The sequence below is a fragment of the Boleophthalmus pectinirostris genome, unplaced genomic scaffold (genome assembly GCF_026225935.1).
Source record: "Boleophthalmus pectinirostris isolate CB_2022bp ecotype Guang Dong unplaced genomic scaffold, ASM2622593v1 HiC_scaffold_14, whole genome shotgun sequence".
NCBI classification, from domain to species: domain Eukaryota; kingdom Metazoa; phylum Chordata; class Actinopteri; order Gobiiformes; family Gobiidae; genus Boleophthalmus; species Boleophthalmus pectinirostris.
The window spans coordinates 13,519,296-13,526,789 of NW_026571047.1; the positions used below are offsets into that span (position 1 = coordinate 13,519,296).

The 7,494-nt window shown below is 40.6% G+C and overlaps 1 pseudogene; it reads right to left on the bottom strand.

Moving 5' to 3' along the window:
- LOC129407912 (integrin alpha-D-like) overlaps positions 1-7,494 on the bottom strand; it is a 25,856-nt pseudogene that overhangs the window by 17,725 nt on the left and 637 nt on the right.

A 7,494-nucleotide genomic window follows, 5' to 3' on the forward strand; every position in this document is an offset into this window, starting at 1 on the left:
TTAGGCCGGGAGCCAGGTCCACCCCTCAGGATGTTTTTTGCTACCTTTTTTTCACTATTATTTCCTGTTATATATTATATCTTGGGCCATAACGAGTTGATAGGGACCAACCCCAACTCGGCCCCGTTTGGTCTCAGGGCCCAAAAAACACACTTTTTAAGAAAAGCTATTTGCGAAATTATGTAACTGTAAATATTAAGGTACTGAAACCGCATACATGGTCAAATAACCCTAAAATTTGGCATGGTGTATCCTGACACATGGGGGAAACTAGCAGAAAAATATTTTGGGGCTTGCTGCCTTTCTACTGTCAAATATCACCCTCAACATTTCCTAAAAGACTAAAAAATGTCTGTCCGCCTGACAAATTGTCATCAAAAGTGATCATTTTCAAGCATTTTATTGCATATATCACTGCCTCAAATGTACATAAAAAACTTCCCATGTTCATAAGCTTCAATTTAAGCCCAAGATGACCTTTGTATCTAGAGGGAAACAGCTGCTATGACCAAAGTTCTTCACTGTTCCTCAAATCGGCAGAAAGCAGAACTTTCAGGCTTTACCATTACTTATGGGAATAAGCAGGATTTTTTTAATAGAAACAATATTTGAAAAGAGTTGACTTATGTACTGCTGTACTATATGAAGTGAATTACATTAAAAGTAAATAATATTAATTACATTAATAGTGACTAATATTAAAACTCAAGGTCAGAGTGCAAGATAAAACTATGGTAACCAGGTTACACATACAAACTCACACACAACCAACCAACATCCTGACCCTTCATGTAACATCCCATCAGAAGTTATTTTCCAAAGACAATTGTGAGAGACGCTGATCATTTTTTCTGGTTATAAGAAGAGATTGAGTCTATTGGGAGATTGGTGTCCTTTTATAGGCGTCCATGACTTCTAGACTGAACATTAACTATTGTCAGATTGTGAGATAACAGCCAACCAAAGTAGATGTGGGAGACAAAGTATGGTGTGTGTACGTGTGTGTGTGTGTGTGTGTGTGCACATGTCTGTGCGTGTGTGTGTGCGTGTGTGTGTGTGTGTGTGCACATGTGTGCGTGTGCGTGTGTGTGTGTGCGAGTGTGTCTGTGCGTATGTGTGCGTGCACATGTCTGTGCGTGTGTGTCTGTGCTTGTGTGTGCGTGCACTGATTTCATCAATAAGATCAGTCAAGTTTCTGTTTGAGGCTAAACTTCAATGAAATTGGAAACATTGGGTCTCAGTTCTTGTGTATTTACACATTGAATACTGCACATTATTTCATTGTTGTAATGAATACACTGATTTTCAGATGGGTGTAATGCAACAATATACTATTGAAAGCAGACAACATGCCAAAGAAACAACAAAATGATGAAGACTGGACAGCTGTTCAGAGTTCTTCAAAGCAGAAACCTCCCACCTCAGCCATCTCTGCAAAACTACAGCCTGCATAGTTACAAGGGGACAGTAAATGATAGGTTCATACTTTTGTCTTCTAAGACTGATCCACTGAGTGCATTTACTGCGATCCATGATATAAAAAAGAAACTTCACACACAAACATTTGATTGTGCTGGTTAGCAAGATGTTGTTGAATCAGTTACTGATGTCTTTGGATTATGACTACCATAAAAGCTGCCAACACATGCTAACAATGCTTTAAGCAATTGGTTGGTTCAGTTCTCGGCCCACTCCTCTTCGTACTCTACATCAGGGGTCTCCAACCTGTAGCTCAGGAGCTACCAGTAGTTCTCCACCCCATTTCAAATAGCTCACCAAGGTATTGTTGAATTATATATATTGTGCTGAATAAGTACAATTTGATTAATTATCATTGTAAATCTACGATATTAATGGCCAGTTTTGTGCACTAATAAATGAATAATGGTTTATATGTTATCTATCTAACTGTCCCTAATCTAAGGCTGTGGCTCTTATATTTACTACATTTCTTGCAACTGTTAAAATAAGTAACTCTTTGGCATTTTTGTTTTGTAAAGGCTCTCCAGTGAAAAAAGGTTGGAGACCCTTTCTCTTCATCCTCCCCCCTGGGTCATATAATCCTTCCCCACAGCCTCCAGTTCCATTGCTTTGCAGATGACATGGACTCTGCCTGTTCACCAAATCCATAACCCCAGCCACACATTCCACCCTCACAAACTGCATCGCCTTGACTGCTGCAATAGCTGCTCTACAGTTCACCCTCCAAACTCCTCAACAGACTCCAGTACATCCAGAACTCTGCTGCCCGCCTCCGCACCTGCACCTCTCCTCCCATGAACACATCACCCCTGTCCTCAGAGATCTCCACTGGCTCCCCATCCCTCAGAGCATCCAATTCAAACTCCTCACCACTGTGTACCACCAAGTCCCTCCATAATCTGGCCTCCACCTGCTTCTCTGAGCTCCTCCACCACCACACCCCAACCCATGTCCTCTGATCAGCTGACGCCAACCTCCTGTGTCCCCCCCAGCAGGACCTGGGGGGACAGGGTCTTCTCCACTGCTGCCCCCACCCTCTGGAACTCCCTCCCCAAACACATCAGAGACTCATCCACACTCCCCATGTTTTTTTTTGTTTTTTTTAAAAAGCCTTAAAAACCATCTCTTTAAAAACCCATCCATCCATCCATTTTCTTCCGCTTATCCGGGGCCGGGTCGCGGGGGCAGCAGCCTAAGCAGGGACTCCCAGACTTCCCTCACCCCAGACATGTCCTCCAGCTCCTCCGGGGGAATCCCGAGGCGTTCCCAGGCCAGCCGAGAGACATAGTCCCTCCAGCGTGTCCTGGGTCTTCCCCAGGGCCTCCTCCCGGGGGGACATGCCCGGAACACCTCCCAAGGGAGGCGCCCAGGAGGCATCCGGAACAGATGCCCGAGGCACCTCAACTGGCTCCTCTCGACGTGGAGGAGAAGCGGCTCTACTCCGAGCTCCTCCCGTGTGACTGAGCTCCTCACCCTATCTCTAAGGGAGCGCCCAGCCACCCTGCGGAGGAAACTCATTTCAAGCGCTTGTATCCGCGATCTCGTCCTTTCGGTCACTACCCAGAGCTCATGACCATAGGTGAGAGTAGGAACGAAGACTGACCGGTAAATCGAGAGCTTCGCCTTTCAGCTCAGCTCCCTCTTCATCACAACGGTCCGATACAGCGACCGCATCACTGCCGAAGCTGCACCGATCCGCCTGTCAATCTCACGCTCCATCCTCCCCTCACTTGTGAACAAGACCTCTTTAAAACCACCTAATAATAATAATAATAATAATAATAATAATAATAATAATAATAATAATAATAATAATAATAATATGTGTCAAGCAGAGAATGTCTCCATGAGACAGAAACGTGAGTCTGACACTTCAGCTGCAGAGTCTGAAACAGCTACAAAGAAGGCACTGATCAGTAAAGCTTTTAGTTGGGTGCATGACCAGAGAGAAACTGAAGTTATGGAAAAGGGTTAGGTTGTTAAACTTGCTCATCTCACAGCTTTGTGTAATGAAACCTTAACAGAATTCAGAGAAGCGGCTGTTGCTGACATCACTAGTCATAACCTCAGACAAAAAATGGTCAGACTGTGCTTGTGTTACCATGTACTGTTTGTGACAACATTCATGAAACTTGCCTCATTGGCAAAAAGATCAACTCCTCTGATTGTGCACAGCAGGTCTTCATCACTGAGTTCCAGAGCTTTTTTCTCTAAATTTTTGTATACACTTGATTGGAAGCTGTATCTCTTGCTGGACACTTACTTCACTGCACTACTACTGCAGAATATGCAATAACTCCTGAACAAAACTAAAGAATCCACAAGCTCACATTTCTGTCTCATTGAGAAATTGTCTTGACACTTGCTTAAAGCATGTGTTGGCAGCTTTTATGGTAGTCATAATCCAAAGACATCAGTAACTGATTCAACAACATCTTGCTAACCAGCACAATCAAATGTTTGTGTGTGAAGTTTCTTTTTTATATCATGGATCGCAGTAAATGCACTCAGTGGATCAGTCTTAGAAGACAAAAGTATGAACCTATCATTTACTGTCCCCTTGTAACTATGCAGGCTGTAGTTTTGCAGAGATGGCTGAGGTGGAGGTTTCTGCTTTGAAGAACTCTGACCAGCTGTCCAGTTCATCATTTTGTTGTTTCTTTGGCATGTTGTCTGCTTTCAATAGTATATTGTTGCATTACACCCATCTGAAAATCAGTGTATTCATTACAACAATGAAATAATGTGCAGTATTCAATGTGTAAATACACAAGAACTGAGACCCAATGTTTCCAATTTCATTGAAGTTTAGCCTCAAACAGAAACTTAACTGATCTTATTGATGAAATCAGTGCACGCACACACAAGCACAGACACACACACGCACAGACACACTCGCACACACGCACACACACACGCACAGACATGTGCACACACACACACGCACACACACGCACACACACACACACACACACACACACACACACACACACACGTACACACACCATACTTTGTCTCCCACATCTACTTTGGTTGGTTGTTATCTCACAATCTGACAATAGTTAATGTTCAGTCTAGAAGTCATGGACGCCTATAAAAGGACACCAATCTCCCAATAGACTCAATCTCTTCTTATAACCAGAAAAAATGATCAGCATCTCTCACAATTGTCTTTGGAAAATAACTTCTGATGGGATGTTACATGAAGGGTCAGGATGTTGGTTGGTTGTGTGTGAGTTTGTATGTGTAACCTGGTTACCATAGTTTTATCTTGCACTCTGACCTTGAGTTTTAATATTAGTCACTATTAATGTAATTAACATTATTCACTTTTAATGTAATTCACTTCATATAGTACAGCAGTACATAAGTCAACTCTTTTCAAATATTGTTTCTATTAAAAAAATCCTGCTTATTCCCATAAGTAATGGTAAAGCCTGAAAGTTCTGCCTCCTGCCGATTTGAGGTACAGTGAAGAACTTTGGTCATAGCAGCTGTTTCCCTCTAGATACAAAGGTCATCTTGGGCTTAAATTGAAGCTTATGAACATGGGAGGTTTTTTATGTACATTTGAGGCACTGATATATGCAATAAAATGCTTAAAAATGATCACTTTTGATGACAATTTGTCAGGCGGACAGACATTTTTTAGTCTTTTAGGATATTTTGAGGGTGATATTTGACAGTAGAAAGGCAGCAAGCCCCAAAATATTTTTCTGCTAGTTTCCCCCTTGTGTCAGGATACACCATGCCAAATTTTAGGGTTATTTGACCATGTATGCGGTTTCAGTACCTTAATATTTACAGTTACATAATTTCGCAAATAGCTTTTCTTAAAAAGTGTGTTTTTTGGGCCCTGAGACCAAACGGGGCCGAGTTGGGGTTGGTCCCTATCAACTCGTTATGGCCCAAGATATAATATAACAGGAAATAATAGTGAAAAAAAGGTAGCAAAAAACATCCTGAGGGGTGGACCTGGCTCCCGGCCTATATGGTGTTTAAAAATAAATCACAGTTATACAGAAACTTTTACAAATGAACACTCAGATTGCCCTAGTAGTATATTCACTACATTCCAGTGATCACATGTGGGGACAAGTGGGAGGAAATGTGCAAACCCATAATAATAATAATAGATTGAAAGACTGGATGGAAAGCACCACATTTTAAAAGAGATGATATATAATGGTACTAAAGGCTGTTTAATCAAAGAAATCTTGGATTTCGCTTACCTGTGAATAGGTGGGATTAATCCTCCTAAACCCAGAGCCATGGTAAATATAAATAGTGCCTTGACCACCATTCTCCAAAGGGGCTCCCACAGCTAAATCAGCCAATTTATCCGAGTTCAGATCTGGCAGTACAGCAAGAGATGACCCAAACCTTCCTTTTTCTGGCACCCCCCTCAGGATTAACGGAGAATTAAAGTGACAATCCACAATCTAATAAAAATAAATAAATTATATATATATATACATACTCTGCATAAAAAAAAGATAATCTTTTACCGAATTAGTTACGTCGCAAACATAGACTCTTCCTTCCCTGTCTTTCTCTCTGTACATTGGTGAAGATATCAGCAGCAGGTCAGTGAAGATGTCACCATTGACATCCATTGTACAAAGCTCTGCCCCAAAATATTCACCACTCTGCTGAAGCTGTATCAATCACAGCGTCAGCAGCAGGTTAGCAGGTGATCATTGGCCTTTATTCAGTCTCAACAGTGACTACACACCTGCCAATCCACTGGATCAATCTGCTTAGTGTTAGAGTTAGTACTATCAATATACATTACAATGCCTCTGTGTTGATACCGTGGTGCACCAACAGCTGTAAATGTCCCAGCCACAGTATTTGCAATAGCTATAGAATAACCTGCAACACAATGTGTCAAAACATAGCAGAAATGAAACACATTTGCTCTTTCAACATTTTAGAAAGACTTGCCAAGGTAACTGTCGTTGTCAATGTTTTTTAGGCTCATAGAAACTCGTCATGGCACCAGACTGGGTGTACTTCTGTAATCCTCCTTTCCACTCATTAGCACCAACAGCTGTCATTTGAAATCCCTAAGCAAGATAAAACACTCATATTTAAATATATGTAAAGTTTTGTATACTCACTAAAAGTGGACTGTTACCCCACTAAAAAAGGCTGCAGCAAAGCCCAACTGGGACATTTCCATTTTCAAAGTCTCCCCACCTGTTTGAGTTCCTAAATAAAATGTATTTATAGTTCAAATCTAACACTAAAAATCAAATGAACAAAGTTTTGACCATGAAAAGCAATGAATATGTAGTTACCTTCAATAGAGAAGATTTTTTCCTGCAGAGTCTGTCTTATTTTTTCAAGAGCATCAAATCCTTCAACTTGAAAGACATGGTCTTTAGATGATGCAATAGTTATAAGCTCATCCTTTGCTGAAGGATTATTAAATGAATTCCCAACCTACAAGTTTTGACAAAGTGAGATGATGAGTAAAACTAAATGCATTTGATTTGAAGTCAAGCTTCATATCTTACCCCAATGGCAAATCGAATAATATTTTTTCTGTTTGCTGCCGCACTAGCTCCTGGTAAGTAAAGTCCGTCACTGGACTCTCCATCAGTAATGACAATCAGTACATTATTTGCATTTGGTCGATTACCACTTGATGATGTGAAGACTTCATCTCTGAAAAAATTGTATTAGATTTCATATTTGTACAATCATTATAATTTATAATGCAGCAGAAACTGGCATCAGCCACAGTTACTTACACAACTCTCTGTATTGCTGTAGCTGTGTAAGTGCCTCCTCTCAGTTGTTGTATATTATTTATTTGTGACTGCCACGACTCAGTTGGAAAAGTGTTGAAATAATAACTGATACGAAACGAATGTGAAAACTGTATGATGGCAAACTAAAATAAAGAAATACATATTATATTATTATATATTATTATTATATTATTATTATTATTATTACAATACAACTTCAGTAAAAATATTTTCTCCCACCTTTGAGTCTTTT